Here is a 17,897-nt window from a genome sequence, read left to right as displayed (position 1 = left end):
TCCGGTGGGCTTTGAGAGTGATGAGACTGGAGTGGGTCATCTGTCTTGTTTGTACTCAGTCAGGATAGTTTTCACACTCAGGCAGTAGAAAAGCCATAAGATAGAGTGGAAGATGGTTTAAAGTTCGCGTTCGAAAGCCAGGAACAACGCAAATAGCCCCTGAACAGTTTACTCATTTAAATTTCAAATGAATTGAAGTGATCCAGACGAGGACATAAATATGGAAGATCCACAGCCAAACATTAACCCAATAAGGAGGGTGACCCTACTTCTGTTTAACAGGTTTGTGTGAAGATCTCAGTGCAGTGTCTAGGATCCTGCACACAGTCACTCCCTCAGCTGCCCAGCAGGGACCATAACTCCATTCAGTTGGTTGCAAAGGTCAGGTTGACAAGTGCTGGCCCATACTGGGCCAGTTCATACCCACTAAGTGGTTATGCGTTCTAAAGGAACAACCCAACATTTGGATGATTTAAGCACCGGGCCAGATTGAAAAGGTTAGGATGTTGGGGCTGGAGGAGATGGACGGACTGGTGTTCAGCCCACTGCTTTGCCAGGTTTACTTGTTTCTGCACAGAACTGAGGCTGTGGCCTGCAACTAACGGGTTCTTGGATTGGCTGCAGTAGTGACTGGCAACAGACTCCTGGATTGGCTGCAGTGATGACTGGCAACGGGTTCCTAAATTGGCTGCAGTGATGACTGGCAACGGGTTCCTAAATTGGCTGCAGTGATGACTGGCAACAGGCTCCTGGATTGGCTGCAGTGACTGGCAACAGGCTCCTGGATTGGCTGCAGTCATGACTGGCAACGAGCTCCTGGATCGGCTGCAGTGATGACTGGCCCATTGACTCTGAAATCACTTTGTTATTTGCTTACTTTTATTGTTTGCACAACTTGTTTTTTTATTTCTGCCCACTGGGTGTTTGACGGTCTTTTTTAATGGGTTCTATTGGGCTTCTTTATTTTGTAGCTGCCTGTAAGGAGACAAATCTCAGGGTTGTATATAGTATAGATACTTTGATAATAAATGCACTTTGAAAGGGAACTGTCTGTTGGTGCTTCACATAGAATATAAAACAGACCTTCAGCCAGTGATGTTGTGTCAACCCTTTAACCAACTCGAAGATCACTCTTGCCCTTCCCTTTTACATAACCCTCCATTTCTTCTCTCACCCACGTGCCTATCTAAGAGTCTTTTAAGTATACCTACCTCTACCACCACTCCTTGGTGTGGTGTAGACTAGATGGGCCGAATGGCCTATTTCTGCTCCTATGCCTTATGAGTGCAAGTTCCATGTTATGAGACACATATAAGATTTAGGAGCATAATTAGGCCTTTCGGACATCTATTCTGCTAAGCACCCACTACACTGTGTAAAAAAAACTTACTTCTGGCATTCCCCCCCCTTTACTTTCCTCTATACCCCCTCATATTAGCCATTTTTGAACTGGAAAAAAAAAGCCTCTGGCTGTCAAACAAAAGGTCCAATTTAATGTCACAGAAATGTATACAATATACATCCTGAAATGCTTTTTCTTCGCAAACATCCACAAAAACAGAGAAGTTCCCCACAATTCAAAGAATGAATGATAGATAAACGTAAGAACCCCAAAGTGCCCCCAGCTCCCCTCCCTCCCGTATGTAATCAGCAGCGAGCAAGAATCCCCCCTCCCCCCACCGGCGAAAAAAGCAAGCATTGGCTGTCACCAAACACTTAAGCGTGAAGAAAGTAATAGCAAAGACACAGACTTGCAGTTGCCCCAAAGACTTCGCGTTACACCCGTCATTGGACATACTGCAGATTCTCTCTCCCTAATAAGGGAGAAAAAGGTGTCTCCATTTTCCCAGTGAGCGGGGAGACCTGACAACTTGCTGGTTTACGATGATAAAAGTCTGTTATGTCGCTTTTTTCGAGCTCTGTGCCTGAAGATCACAAAGATCTCAGGTCTTCAGGCCCACAGCAGATATCCCGACTCCCCCGATGATACACGGGTCTCCTGCCGTGACACCGACCCTTGATCCACCCTTGGGCTTCCGAATTCGAGCCGGACTCTCAGGCTGAACCCTTGGCGTGCCGAACAACGGCCAGTCCTGAAACCCAGAAAACCGGTCCCATTCCCGCAAAGAACCGAAGTCAGCATGTAACTGCAGCTCAGGGTCTTCAAAAGAACCCTGATGCCTTTTATCATCTTGTATACCTCTATCGTCACCTCTTATCTTCCTTCGCTTCAAAGAAGGAAAGCCTTAGCTCTCTCAACACTCACGAGTGTTTAAGGTCCGGTTTATTGCCATAGGCATTATGCAGACCCAGGGTAAAAATGGCATGAAAGTTTGCTTTCTGCAGTATATCACAAACCCGACAAACTTTTGTTGATATCAAAGTTAAATTAACATAAATTCTTCATATCTCACACAAAAAAAACTTAAATGCTTTAGTGCAAGTTGAGAGACAGGTAATGAAATATAGACTGAAGTGCTGTGAGGGATCTTGAGGTGGGCTCAAGGAACTGATGGCAGTGAGGAAGAGGTAGCTGTTGAACCTTGAAGTGTGGATCTTCTGACTCCTGTACCTCCACATGTGGAACTACGCTAAAGATCTGGCAATTGAGCATCTCACGCCCTCCTCCACATCTGGAACCACATTGGACATCAGGCAATGGTGATCTCACCTCCTCCTCCACATCTGGAGATGAGGCAATGGACCATGTCACACCCTCCTCCACATCTGGAACCATGTTGGAGATCAGGCAATGGTGATCCTCACGCCCTTTTCCACAACAATTTGGCATTGGTAAGGCCAAATCTGGAGTATTGTGTACAGTTCTGGTCACCAAATTATAGGAAGGATGTCAATACAATTGGGAGAGTACAGAGGAGGTTTACTAAAATGTTGCCTGGTTTTCATCTCCTAAGTTACAGAGAAAGGTTGAACAAGTTAGGTCTTTATTCTTTGGAGCGTAGAAGGTTGAGGGGAGACTTGATAGAGGTGTTTAAAATTATGAGGGGGATTGATAGAGTTGACATGGTTAGACTTTTTCCACTGAGAGTGGGGAAGATTCAAACAAAAGGGCATGTGTTGAGAATTAGAGGACAAAAGTTTAGAGGTAACATGAAGCGGAACTTCTTTACTCAGAGAGTGGTAGCTGTGTGGAATGAGTTTCCAGCAGAAGTGGTTGAGGCAGGTTCTATGTTGTTGTTTAAAGTTAAATTGGATAGATATATGGACAGGAAAGGAATGGAGGGCTATGGGCTGAGTGCAGGTCAGTGGGAATAGGGTAGGGTAAGAGTTCGGCATGGACTAGAAGGGCTAAGATGGCCTGTTTCCGTGCTGTAATTGTTATATGGTTATCTGGAACCACGTTGGAGATCAGGCAATGGTGATCTGAAGTCCTCCTCCACATGTGGAACGACGTTGGAGATCAGGCAATGGCGATCTCACGTCCTCTTTCATACCTGAAGTCACCATCACATTCCACCCCTCAGTTGTACACAACAGGCTACCATCCCTCATGTCAAACCCTTCTTTATTTGCCTTTTAATCTGCACGGGCACTGTCCAACCTGATGGCGTAAATTTCAATTTCTCCTTCCAGTGAACAAATTCCCCCTCCCCTTCCTCTATTCCCCACTCTGACCTTTCACTTTTCACCTGCCTATTACCTCCCCCTGGATCCCCTCCTCCTTCCCTTTCTCCTACTGTCCTATCAGATTCTTTCTTCTTCAGCCCTTGGCCTTACCCACCCACCCGGCTTCACCTATCACCTTCCCCTCCTTCCCCCGCCCCACCTTTTTATCCAGGCATCTTCTCTCTTCCTTCTCAGTCCTGAAGAAGAGTCTCGGCCTGAAACGTGGACTGTTTATTCTTCTCCATAGATTCTGCCCGACCTGCTGAGTTCCTCCAGTGCTGTGTGTGTGGGCTTATTCGCCTCTATTTCACTTTATATTTATGTTTAAATTAATTGACTTGCTTCTCTATTTAAAAAAAAATAATTTTAGGTGAATTAAATTAATCTAAGCTGCTTTGAAGTGCTCCTGAATGTGAGATTGTTGAAAGGGTAAGAGGTGCCTGAGAGAGTCGAGCTTCCCAGGCAGTGTAGAGACGTGCTTGGGTTCAACCTCCTGAGTTGCGGTTCTAGAGGTTACGACTGGCTAAAGGGCTGCGGAAGGCAGGTGTCCTGTACCAACATTGGGTGAGGGCATCGCAGCAGGCAAGGATGTGCGTGAGATTAGTACCGGGAACGAGTGCAGGCAGCCTGCCAGAATTACACAGAACAGCCAGGATTAATAAAGAAATCACTACTTGGAGCAACCACTCGTGACGAACTGGTGTGGGATCTCAGTGATTATCTGCAGTTTCTAGTCCTTCAGAAGCTGTAAAGCTCAACGCAAGTCGGTGAAATGTGATATCTGTAATTAGCGAGAATTAACCTTCTGAAAATGGCACTCCTTTACAAATCTCTTCTCGCGTCCCCTCAACTGCGGGCGGGCGGGCGGGCGGGGGCGGGGGCGGTAAGAACCCTGGGCTATGACGGCCCGGACGCGTCGGAAGGCAATGGGGAAGTGGCCGGAGGTGGAACCGACACGTGAAAGGGACAGAATGACGATCTGGTGCACAGAATCGGCCAGTGAAGGGAATCCAGCCACAGCTAGTCACGGTTCACGCGGCCGGGAAATGGCTCGGAGTTCTGTTTTATGCGGGGACATTAAACATTAAAAGGAAATCACTGATGAATGCACCAAGAAGCAAGAGATACTTGAATTAGTGGCTTGGGAAAGTGTAGACAGTGCAGAGGGAATAGAGGAGAGCTGTGGATTACTGACTGTCACCCTGGCTGTAGTTATGTGCATTGTTAGTCGTCACCCACACAATTGGCTAGAGGTTTCTCCCAATTTTCCATTCAACACCTAAATTTCTCTTCTGATGAGAGGTCTTCAACCCGAAGCGCTAACTCCGTCGTTCTCTCTCCGCAGAAGCTCGGAGTTTCCTGGTTTAACCCTTCCCCAACCTGCTGGTTGTGTGACTTCACGCTCGGTCACTGGCCGAGCCCACCTTCCGGAGGGTCCGCGATCACCCGCTGAGTCTCCTCGATATCCAGAGTCACACAACTCTTCCTGTCCCTGATGTCAAAGGAAGGTTTTGATACACTAAAACCAAAGCCAAGCACTGACCGAACGCGGTGTCATTTGCTCAAATACTTTGCGACTTCAAGAGATGAAAGTTAAGTGAATTCATTACCTCAGCACTCCCAACATGCTAGCCCTTTCCCAGACAGAAATGCAGTGGCTAACGTTCTCCAGTTGTTCCAGGCCAGTTAGCTGGGTCTTACCCGCATTATTTCTGTTCCCGCCGCCCAGCGAGTGACAATGCGCCGAGCGCACGCATCTCTCCACTGGGAAAGCGGTCCACCCAGCTCGCAGGAGCCATCATCATTACTGAGTTATACAGCACGGAACAGGCCATTTGGCCCATCACCATGGTGCCCAACTGGGCCAGTTCCACTTGCCCATGCTCTTCTGTCCCCTCGGAGCCGCACCACTCAGGAACCCGCCGAGTTAACCCTAGCCTAACCACAGGTTAAATTACAATGAAGAATTAACCTTCTAACTTGTACGTCTCCGGAGCACCTGGAGGAAACCCAAGTGCACTTGGGAAGAACGTACGAGCTCTGTTACAGAGGACGCCGGAATCGAACTCCGAACTCCGAACTTCGAGCTGTCGTACCGTATTGGTTTTTTAGAAATAAATTATTGAGATACAGCGCGGAATAGGCCTTCCGGCCCGTCGAGCCGTATCCAGCAACTCCCCCGATTTGATCCTAGCCGAATCACAGGAGAAATTACAATGACCAATTGTCCAACCAGCACGTAAATCTTTGGACTGTGGGAGGAAACCAGAGCACCCGGAAGAAACCCACGTGGTCACCGGGAGAAGGTATAAACACCTGACAGGCAGCTGCGGGAATTGAACCCGGGTCACTGGCACTGTAGAACGCTGCGCTACCCCCAGGTGTTGTTATTGTGCTCATCTCAACCACATCCTCCGGCAGCTCGTCCACATACGTACCACCTTCTGTGCGTGGTATGCATGTGTGAAAAAGCTGTCCTTCAGGTCCCTTTTAAACCTCTCAGCTTTCACGAAAAATCTATGCCCTCTAGTTCTTGATTCCCCCTTCCCTGGGGAAAAAGACTGTGCACATTCACCCAATCGATGTCCTTCATAGTTTTTACACCTTTTTAAAAGGTCACCCCTCATTCTCCTACGCTTCAAGGAATAAAGTCCCAGGCTGGTCGGACTCCTGACGAAGGGTTCCGGCCCGAAACGTCGACTCATCGTTTCCACGGATGCTCCCCGACTTGCTGAGTTCCTTCAGCGTGTTGTGAGTGTTGCTTTGACCCCAGCATCTGCAGATTATTTTGTGTTCGGACTCTCTCTATCTCTATAACTCCTGCCAACAGTCTCCGAAATCACTCACGAGAGAGGCGTGCGAAGGTCTCCATACAAAGTTGTACTGCGATCCCACTCGATGACCCTTCCCCCAACCCACCACTTCACCTCCTCACCCCATTCCCTTCTGTGGCCCCTCGCCTCTGCCCTCCACTTCCCCAGTCTTCTGAACACTGAAAACCCATCGATGCTGGGTTCTGATCTCCACCCCTCTGCAAGAAAAACTTCAGGGACCAGACCTCACTCTCCGACCCCCGAGCCCCCTCGTCTGCTTTTCATCCCGATGTGATCATCTGTTACACACAGCTAGGCCCAGGACTAGCCCCTCTCTCAACTCAAAACACGAGTTGATGGGACTCGCAGTCTCCCCTCCCACTGATGCCATCGGCACCCCCAGGTCAGGTCCAGGCCCCAGATAGCCTGTCTTTCTCAGTACGCTGCAGGGAAACCGTGTGATACTGAGGTGGGATAACACGCCGAGGTTTTGAGTGCATGACAATGTCAAGGCCATTCTCTTCAGCCGCAGCATAACCTTTGAACTCTCAGAGCCCGTCACTGACTCCTGCACAATTATATGAGAGAACAGAAACTAGACACCAATTCCTGGAGCATGTTATTCATAACTGCTTTTGATTTGGAGAGGTTCCAGTTAAAATTACCCTCTATTTGCTGATGCAGACAGTGACCCAATTATTTTAAATGGATTACTGCCTTCTCTAAAAAAAGAATGTCTTATGAATGTTTTAAATGGTTGATCAATAAAATCACCAATAATACTTCCTTGATTAGAAACATAGAAACATCTGATGAAGATGCCATAGTAACTGCTTTAATCCGATGATGGCAAAGAGCGTCAAGCTGTTTTCTGTTTTCAGTCCAATGTTCTCAAAATCAGGTTTTAATTGAAGCTACAACTTAAAACATGCTGTCTAAACTACACAGTCAACTCATGATTAACCCTCCCATCATCCCCAAACAAACATACCCAAACAAACATACCCATCACACAAGCAAGTCTAGGTCAGGTGACCACACCTGGCGGGAGTCTGGGTCAGGTGTCCACACACTTGGAAGGAGTCTGGGTCAGGTGACCACACACCTGGCAGGATTCTGGGTCAGGTGTCCACACACTTGGCAGGAGTGTGGGTCAGGTGACCACACACTTGGCAGGAGTCTGGGTCAGGTGACCACACACCTGGCAGGAGTCTAGGTCAGGTGACCACATACCTGGCAGGAGTCTGGGTCAGGTGTCCACACACCTGGCAGGAGTCCACACACTTGGCAGGAGTTTGGGGTGGACAGTCACTCTTGTGGCTAGAGCTCCAGTGCATGTGGTCACTACCCTGGTCTGATTCCACGATTGGCTCCCTGGTTGGTCACATGGGCAGGTAATCAAACGCTGGCTGGTGGAGGCAGTCATTCCCCTGGCCTTGCCCAGGTTGGATGGTCACTTTCCTGGCCTTGGCACAGGTTGGATGGTCATTTTCATGGCCTTGGCCCAGCGTGGGTGGTCACTTTCCTGGCCTTGGCCCAGGTTGAGTGATTGTTTGCCTGGTCTTGGTTCAGTGACCATAAGACATAGGAACAGAATTTGGTGATTTAGCCCCTCAAGTCTGCTTCGCCATTCCATCATGGCTGATCCCAGATCCCACTCAACCCCATACACCTGTCTTCTCGCCATATCCTTTAGTGACCTGACCATTCAGGAAACGTATACCCACTGACTTGGCCTCCTCTGCAATCTGTGGCAGGACATTCCACAGATTTACTACTCTCTGGCTTAAAAAAAATCCTCCTTACCTCTGTTCTAAAGGGTCACCCCTCTATTTTGTGGCTGTGTCTTCTAGTTTTGGATACCCCCATCATAGGAAATGTCCTCTCCACATACACACTATGTAGTCCTTTCAACATTCGGTAAGTTTCAATGCGATCCATCCCCGCCCCGGCATTCCTCTAAACTCCAGTGAGTACAGGCCCAAAGCTGCCAAACGCTACTCATATGTTAACCCCTCTATTCCCAGAGTTGTCCTCGTGAACCTTCTCTGGACTGTCTCCAATGACAACACATCCTTTCTGAGATATGGGGCCCAAAACTGTCAACAATACTCCAAGTGCAGCCTGACTAGTGTCTTGTAAAGGCTCAGCATTATCTCCTTGCTTTTATATTCTATTCTTCTTGAAATAAATGTCAACATTGCACTTGCCTTCTTTACCGCAGACTCAACCTGTATATTAACCTTTTGGGAGCCTTGTGCCAGGACCGCTAAGTCCCTCTGCACCTCTGATGTTTGAAACTTCTCCCCATTTAGATAATAGTCTACATTATTGTTCCTTTCACCAAAATGCATTATCATATATTTCCCAACACTCTATTCCATCTGCCACATTTTTGCCCATTCTTCCAATTTGTCTAAGTCCTACTGCAATCGCATTGCTTCCTCAGCACTACCTACCCCTCCACCTGTCTTTGTATCATCTGCAAAGCCATCAATTCCATTATCCAAATCATTGTCAAACAATGTGAAAAGTAGCAGCCCCAATACTGATCCTGAGGAACACCATTAGTTACTGGCAGCCAACCAGAAAAGGTCCCTTTTATTCCCACTTGCTGTCTCCTGCCTGTCAGCCATTCCACTATCCATGCCATAGGGTTTTATTTTGCTGAACAGCCTCATGTGTGGCACCTTATCAAATGCTTTCTGAAAATCCAAGTAAATGACATCCACTGCCTCTCCTTTGTCCACCCTACTTATTACTTCCTTGAAGAACTCTTAACAGATTTGTCAGGCAAACTTTCCCTTTACAGAAGCCATAATGACTTTGACTTATTTTATCATTAGACTCCAAGTACCCTGAAACCTCATCCTTAATAATGGACTCCAACACTTACCCAATCACTGAGGTTAGACTAACTGGCCTATAATTTCCTTTCTTTTGCCTTCCTCCCTCCTTAAAGAGTGGAGTGACATTTGCAGTCCTCTGGGACTATGCCAGAATCAAGTGATTCTTGAAAGATCATGACCAATGCACCCATTATCTCTGCAGCAACCTCTCAGGGCTCTAGGATGTGGTCCATATGGCCCAGGTGACCTATTCACCTTAAGACCTTTGAGCTTGCCTAGCACTTTTCCTTTGTAACACTCCTGCTCCCTGACACTCATGAACCTCTGGCATACTGCTAGTGTCTTCCACAGTGAAGACAGATGCGAAGTACCTATTAAGTTCATCTGCCATTTCTTTGCCCCTTTTACTATCTCACCAGCATCATTTTCTGGTGGTCCAATATCAACTTCCACTTCCCTTTTACTCATACATAACTGAAAAAACTTTTGGTATCCTGCTTTATATTATTGGCTATTTTGCCCTCATATTTCATCTTCTCCCTTCTTACAGCTTTTCCAGTTGCCTTTTGTCAGATTTTATTAGCTTCCCAATCATCCAACTTCTCACTTTTTCTATCTTTTATGCCCTTTCCTTGGCTTTTATATGGTCCTTAACTTCCTTTGTCAGTCACGGTTGCCTAGCCCTGCCATTTGAGAACTTTATTCCATTGTGATACTGAGACATATGACTTGGGCTTCTTACTCTCAAATTGCAGTATGATTACTGCCTCCTAAGGGTTTCTTTACATTAAGCTCCCAAATAAGATCTGGGTTATTACACAACACCCAATTCAAGATAGCCTTTCCCTGAGTAGGCTCAAGCACAAGCTGCTCTAAAAAGCCATCTCATTGGCATTCACTTGCAATTCGACACCAACCTGATTTTCCAATCCCCTTGCATATTGATGTCCTCCATTACAATTGTGTCATTACCCTTATTACACGCCTTTTCCAGCTCCCTGTGCAATCTCAACCCCACATCCTGGGATCAGTCTAGATTTTGTTTTGAAGCCCTTGATTGGAGGCTTGAACCACTAACTTTAGATTCAGTGAGGAGAGGGAGCTAAAGTTCAGGAGTTCAGTAACACAAAGTGAAGTTTGGTAGTTACCAAAGCGTGAACCATTGTAACAAGGAAACATGGTTTTGAGCACTTGTGCTGTTTGGATGAGCAGCTCCAGTGAAGATCTGGTAGTCGGCTTTAAATTTCATTCCAGGCTCCCAAAGTCCATACCTCCCAGTGAAACCTGAATGACCACCGTCTCAAAGTCATGCAAGGCACCAGCCCGAACCTTGCCATTGAAGGGGCGGTGCGGTAGCGTAGATGTTAGCGCAATCGCTTTATAGCGCCAGCAATCACTGATCAGGTTCGATTCCCGCCACTGCCTGTAAGGGACCTGTGCATTCTCCCTGAGACTACGTGGCTGCCCCAGCTCCCTCCCACATTCCAAAGACGTACGAGTTAGGGTTAGTGAGTTGTGGGCATGCTATGTTGGCACTGGAAGCATGGCGACACTTGTGGGCTGCCCCCAGCACATTCCCGGAACTGTGTAGGTCATTGACGCAAAAACAACACATTTCATTGTGTGTTTCAAAGTATATGCGACAAATAAAGCTAATCTTTAAAATGTTTGAGTATGCTCTGGCACCACCTCCAATTTAATAATATACACCAACTTTCCCATCATGACCCTTGGACTCTATGTGGTGCATGGCCAAGTGGTTAAGGCGTTGGACTCATGATCTGAAGGTCGCGAGTTCAAGCCCTAGCTGAGGCAGCGTGTTGTGTCCTTGAGCAAGGCACTTAACCACACATTGCTCCTGCACATTTATAGCCCAGAGGCGGCGGTTGGTGCAGTATGGACAAGACAAGACTCTGTTGGACTGTGTAAAGGAGTAGAGATGGCAATTCAGTGGGAATTGTACAGGTCTGAAAAGAATGTTAGAAACTGCACTCTTTTATTTAGTTATTTGGCGATTATTTTTATCAATAACTCAGAACTAATTACTTAGCTGATCTTTAAATTAAAAAAATGTAATTTAATATTTAATAATTTTTAAATGTCAGAAATATTTAAAGTCAAATCAGGATTCTGACACAAGGGACTGCAGATACTGGAAGGTTTGACAGCTGGCAAAGCTGGGAGCGAGGCTTGCTGGTGTCATAACTTAGAGGCATTGTTGCCCGGATAGATTGGCCTTCCATATGAGGATTAGTTCAAAGTCCAAAGTCCAAAGTGAGTTTATTATTAACGTACATAAATGTTGCCATATACTATCCTGAGATTCATTTTCTTGTGGACATTCACAGTCGGACAAAGAGATATAGTAGAACCAATGAAAACTGACAACCAACCAATGTGCAAAAGAAGTCAATCTGTGCAAGTATATAAAATGCTAATAATAAATAAATAAATAAATAATACAGAGAACATGATTTGTAGAATGCTTGAAAGTGAGCCAGGCATTGAAACTTAAAAAGTTGAAAACTGAGTTCTTGCATAGGGTGGCCACAGCTACTCCTTCCCAGACCTTCTGGGCTGTTGTGTTTCTGACCAAAACTGTTCCAGGTTTATCACTAATGAGTTGGAGTACTGAATCACATCACAAAGGAAACTTAATTGTAGATGGTGGGGAAAAAAAGTCCTGGTAAAGTGTCTCGGCCTGAAAACTTTGACTGTTTATTCATTTCCATAGATGCTGCCTGACCTGTTGAGTTCCTCCAGCGTTTTGTGTGTGTTGCTCTGGATTTCCAGCATCTGCAGAATCTCTTGAGTTTAAAAAAATGAACGTTTTCTGCCTGCTAAACTGTATTCTACTTGATAACATGTTCCTACGTTGAGGTACCTGACCTGGTCGGGTAACAGACAGAAAGTCTACAAGGAGACGGAGTCGTGCTTTAGCCCGAAGGTGATATTTCCGTGCCTTTATTGGAAAGAGAACTGAGATATAGAAGAATACTTGGTGCCCTCTGAGACTCTCACCTTTTATTGATGTGCATTTCCTCGTTATATGGCTGGCAATGAATTCAGTCCCTCCATTGCCCTCTGTGCAGAGATGAAAGTAATAACTTCACCTTCAGAATGTCCCAAAGCACACAGCAGGTATTTCCTTTAGTGTGGTCATAGATCTAAAGCAGGAACCTATTACACAGCAATTTTCCATAAACAGCAATTAAATGTAAAAACAGTATAGCACACAAACAGGCCCTTCAGTCTATCTAATTAAACTAGTAACGAAAAGCTAACTAAACTAATGCTTTATACCTACACAATGTCCATATTCTTCTATTCTCTGCAGGAATTCATGCATCTATCAAAAGAGCCTCAGTAACACCTCTGTATTCTTGCCCCCACGACCGCATTCTAGGCACCCACCACCCTGTGTGTAAAGGACTTGCCTACACATCTCCTTTGATCTTACCCCGCCTTCTCACCCGAAATGCTTGCCCTCTGATAATTGACATTTCGTCACTGGGAAAAAGATACCAGCTGTCCACGCTTCTCATAATCCTATTCACCTCTATCAGATCTCTTCTCGTTCTCCACCGCTCCAAAGAAAACAACCTGAGTTTGGTTGTTTTTGCTGAGGCTACTTTGTATCCACACCAGGACCATTAGACTCAAAAACAAAACGGTCCCCAAGTCATCAGGCTGATCAACATGTCCACCTGTTAGCCCAGCCCACCACTGCATACGTATTATCCAGTGAACCTTTACAGACATACAGTCAGTGTATGCATATAACAGTTTCTTGCACTTTGTATTTTATATGATTGCTTTTAACTAAACTTACTGTATTATTTTTGCTTTTTTATTGAGTTCTTTACACTTATGTGATTTTTAAATGCTGCGTCAGATTGAGGGTAACAGTCGTTTTGTTCTCCTTCACGCTCGTGTATTGAAGAATGTAATAAACCATCTTCAGTCTTGAATAACATATGCTCTCTAATGCAGGCAACACCTTGGTAAACCTCCTCTGCACCCTCTCCAAAGTATCTACACCCTTCCCACAATGGGATGACCAGAGCTGTATGCAACACTTCAGATATGGCCTAGCTAGAGTTTTATAAACCTGCAACATAACTTCCCGACACTTGAACTCAGTTCCTGAACAAATCAAGGCAAGAAGGCCATACGCCTTCTTCATCACCTTATCAACCTGTGTAGCCATGGTCAGGGAGCTTTGGACCTGGACACTAAGATCCTGTTGCTCATCAACACTGTTAAGGGTCTTGCCATTAACAGTGCACCACCCCTTACATGTTTGTAGTGGTGCAACCCCTCCCATTATCCCGATTAAACACCATCTGCCCTTCGGCAACAACCAGAGGATTTTTAAATTAGTTGGCGGAGGAACACTTAGCTGTTGATTTCTGAGTGTTACTTACCGCATGAAGTTTCATTTTCCTTATTATGGTTAAAATTATTTGCTCTGCAACCGCATAGAGTTTAGTCAATAGGCTATGAATTATTTACTGTATTTGTGGGCAGTGTTTCTGTTTCTCCAACAGAGAGAGAAGCAGAATTTTCTTTATTTGCACACTTGGAAGGATTGTATTTCCTTTTTGCAAATTCATTTTTCCCCGTGACTTGGATTTTACTGCCCGACATGGAACCTTTCACCATGTCATTCTAAAACCATCTTCAGCAAAGTGTTGATTGTAACTGGGAACGAATCTCCCAGAAATTTTCTATAGCGCCCTGCTTCACTGGACCATTGCCACTCAGCATCATAAAGCCTGATAACACTAGTTCCTTTAAACATGGCAATCTGGAGTCCAAGCTCCGCTCTGCGCGTGAAGGCCAGCGATGTGGATGGGTGACGAAGGCCATCCATGGATGTCGGCTGTCCCAAGTCAGTGGGTCCTAGGATCGGATGTTCATGCAAGCAGGAGACAAGAGGGGGAGGGGAGGGGCGGTGAGTTCGAGCGTGGAGTTCTGGATCCTGTCATCAGCTAGTCCGGGGGTCGACACCGAAGACCGTACCCCAAAAGGCCATCAGAAGTCCATAAGTTGAAGCCCATTGGCTGAAGCCTGGAGAGGGGAGACCAGAGACAGGAGGCCGAAAAATCCTGGGGTTGAATGACTATCTGTGTGGGTGAATGGGTGGAGGGGATGGAGGAAAGGAGCTTGCTTTGCTGTTGTTGTTTTGTTGCACATTGTGTTCTGTTTTGTTGCTCGGTGTTGTTTTGCCGAGCATTGTGGGTATGTTACCATGGCGCCAAACTGTGTGGTGATACTTGTGAGGTACCCCAGTGTGTTGGTAATTAACACAAACGACATATTTCACTCTATGTTTTGATGCCCATGTGATAGACAAATGTGAATCTTAATCTTATCATAAACTGTAACAAGGAACGATGTCAGTTCCTGGACTAACAGTGGCAACGTGTCTGAGATAAGGTACGATGTTCGCCGTCCAGCAATGTCTGGCACTGAGTGAAAATATCCCAAGTTACTTGCCAGCAATCTCATCTAATAGACATTGACTGGTCCACAAGAGGTACTGGGGTAGGTGATCAGTATTTTGGTCAAAAACACAGGGGAGACTTAGAAGAGAGGCGGGCAGAGAGATTTAGAGAAGGAACAGCAGTCCGCAGGCAGCAGCAAACATAATGCCAAAGGTGGAACCATGAAAATAAGGCTGCACAATGGTCTAAAATCCACAAAGCTTCCAGAAGCTGGAGGGCTGGGGGAGGTCACGGGACAGTGGATAGATTTGAACATGAGGAGCAGGATGTTAATTCCTTCCCTCGCTAATTGGAAAAAAAAGCAAGATATGCATTGCAAGAATGACTCCATAAACAAAAGTAAATGCCCAGAAATTTAGCTCTGGTGACAGGGATAAGTTAAGGCATCAGGAGTTCACTGTCGCCCATAAGGACATGAAACACGAATTTGAACGCGTTCCCTGATGAATAATGATCAATGAATCCTTTCCTCAAGGAAACCTTTGGTGTTATCATAGAACATAAAACAGGAAGAGGCCTGTTGGCCTACACAGCCTGTGTCTTGAGGCACAGAGGTTACTAGCCGCCTGTTCTGAAGATGTTGGGGGCTGGGAGCACTTGTCCAATACCTTGCCCATGAAATGCCTTGTAAGTACAGAACATGAGCTATTGCACGATAGAAGGCATCACAACAAGGTCTGGCCCATGCTCTCTGAAGCCCACCTTCGCCTACCTCCAATACCGGATGCAATTGGGATGAACCTCGCCTGATCGTTTCTAAACCTTGGTGGATCACCTAAGTGGGCTCAGGCTGACACCCCACAGTTGTCACCTGAGGCAGGAGCTATCTGAACTTTGCCAAAGTGCACGAGAACTTGGCGGTGAAAGGGTTAAACAGCATCTGGAAACAGGTACGAAACAGAGATTTGCAAAACATAATGTTTTATATGAAGTGTGGTCCTGGTGTACTGAGAAGTCAGGTAGAGTAGATTAATAACCCGACTCTGACATCCCTGACACTTATCTCCCAGAGAAATTGTCACAGCCTCGTTCTAGTTCTCAGTGCTGTGCTGACACAATTCAGTCTCAAAGTTCACACACGGCAGAGTCTGCAATCCAGCTAACACTGAATTATTTAATGAGGGATTCAGTTCTTTTAAAAAATGAGCTATTATTTCTGTTAAGGAAAAGCTCTCTTGAACTCGTCGCCTTCCTCTGCCACCGTAGCGTTCAACAAAAACAGTGCATGATGCTCACCAGTGCATCTCCATGTCAACAGCGCTGCCCACACTAACAACACCACCCTAAGATGCCTTGGGTGCCTTGGTAGGTTAAGGTGCTATATAAATTCAATTTGCTGGTGCCCTATCCCATTAAACCTCAACCCTAGAGCACTTTACCTGACTCTCCAAGCCACTCAACGTGGTTTTAAGTAAATTGAACAGTGCCCAGTTTACGTACAGGAGCTCCACCCCTGCAGTCAGAAACAAATCCGAATATAATTGCACTCAGCACCTCTTTGCTAATCTGCTTCTCTCCATCCCCGGATCTGCAGGATATTAGTACGAGGGGGAGGGTTGTGCTAAATCATGGTATTAGTAACAGCCACACAATTTCTCCAACACTCTCACAAAGGACTCTTGAGTTGAGGGAGTGGCCGATTCAACAGTGTATGCTATAGCTTTAAGATTTAAATCTGTGCAGTAACCAACAGGCTTAGCATCCCTTACTGCCTTTTGCAGAATAAAATAAAAGCCTCTTTGCTTAACAACAAACTGCTGTTAATAATGTGGTTGCTAGGCAGCTGCTTAACACAAAAGAGCCCACCTCTCTTACCTTGTGGAGTTTTGTATTTTGGCTTCCCACGATTCTTCCCAAAGAGCGGCTGATGCCACAGGTAGGAAGGTGCTGCTTCCTCTAGAGGAGCTGGGCTGACTCTAGTTAGAGCCACCCTGCGCTGGTGAACACGGCAAATCCAGCCTGGTGGGGTTTTCTAGCATCCAGAGTAACATCTGTCTCAAGGGTGGAGGGAGAGGCTGGGAGGAGGCAGCTCATCCTTTGGACTGCACCATCCTCCTGAGGGCGGAAACAGGAGGAGGAACGAACTCAGGATGCTAGCAGCAGAGAAGCGACGAGGCAGCCACCCCCTCCTTCTGTTGGAGATGTTTCATTCCCCTTCACAGCTTACAGATAGCAGCAAACCTGTCTGTGAAGCACATCAACTTCCTAAAAAAAATGGCACAACAATAATCGTATTGCAGAAGGGATCCTGCAGTTGCTGGAAATCCAGAGTAGCACACAAAAAATGCTGGAGGAACTCAGCAGGTCAGGCAGCATCTATAGAAATGAATAAATAAACAGTCAACATTTTGGGCCGAGACCCTTCGTCAGAACTGGAAAGTAAGGGGGAAGAACCCAGAATTATTTTGCATGTGTTACAATAATAATCATGTAAAGATTAACTGGAGCGCCACACTCGAGCAAAGTAAATTTTTTTTAACAGGGATTATTTGATTAGCTTAATGCTGTCTATGGGTATAGTACTGTGCAAAGGTCTAAGGCACATATATATAGCTAGGGTGCCTAGGACTTTTGCACAGTCCTGTAGTAATGTTAAGTATTTCCCTGCACTGCTGCCACCAAAAAAAACAAATTTCATGACATATGTGAGTGATGATAAACCTGATTCTGATATGGGTCTCTGTTGTGGACTGAGAGTGGGAAGGGGGCAGGGAGAGGGGAATCACGGTTGGGAAAAGCGGAAGGGAGAAGGGAGGGAGCAGGAAGCACCATGGTCAATAAACCAACTGTTTGGAATCAAGCGACCTTGCCTGGTGTCTCAGGGGTGAGTGTGTTTCCACCTATGCCACCCTCCACTCCTGGCACTCTTTCTCTGCCACCTGTCCCACACCACCCCTAATGGTGCTCCACCCTCACCATTCCCAACATCCTTTGCTCCCGCCAGATTTACAAACTCGCGCTCCGCTTCACATTGACAAATACTCTACTGTGCAAAAAGTCTGAGGATCCTAGTGATATGCATTTTCCCAAGATTTTTGCACAGTACTGTACATACCATTCTGCAGGCAATTATTCTCACAAAAGAATATAGACCTCAA

The 17,897-nt window shown here is 46.1% G+C and overlaps 2 protein-coding genes across 5 annotated transcripts in view; one reads left to right on the top strand and one right to left on the bottom strand.

Moving 5' to 3' along the window:
- The window catches only part of LOC134353935 (synaptotagmin-1-like), a 142,918-nt gene extending 126,033 nt beyond the window's left edge, over window positions 1-16,885 (bottom strand). Inside the window, exon 1 of one of the 3 annotated variants that reach the window (XM_063062497.1) lies at window positions 16,615-16,885. The gene's annotated coding sequence lies outside the window, so the exon portion shown is untranslated. Of the gene's footprint in view, window positions 1-5,237; window positions 5,344-12,310; window positions 12,330-16,614 lie in introns of those variants that run through there. The other 2 variants (XM_063062501.1, XM_063062500.1) reach the window with 2 other exon arrangements.
- LOC134353936 (uncharacterized) overlaps window positions 1-17,897 on the top strand; it is a 431,517-nt gene that overhangs the window by 226,860 nt on the left and 186,760 nt on the right. The window lies entirely within an intron of this gene.

This window comes from Mobula hypostoma, chromosome 11, assembly GCF_963921235.1.
Source record: "Mobula hypostoma chromosome 11, sMobHyp1.1, whole genome shotgun sequence".
Taxonomy (NCBI): Eukaryota; Metazoa; Chordata; class Chondrichthyes; order Myliobatiformes; family Myliobatidae; genus Mobula; species Mobula hypostoma.
This window is presented reverse-complemented; position numbering and strand designations above follow the sequence as displayed.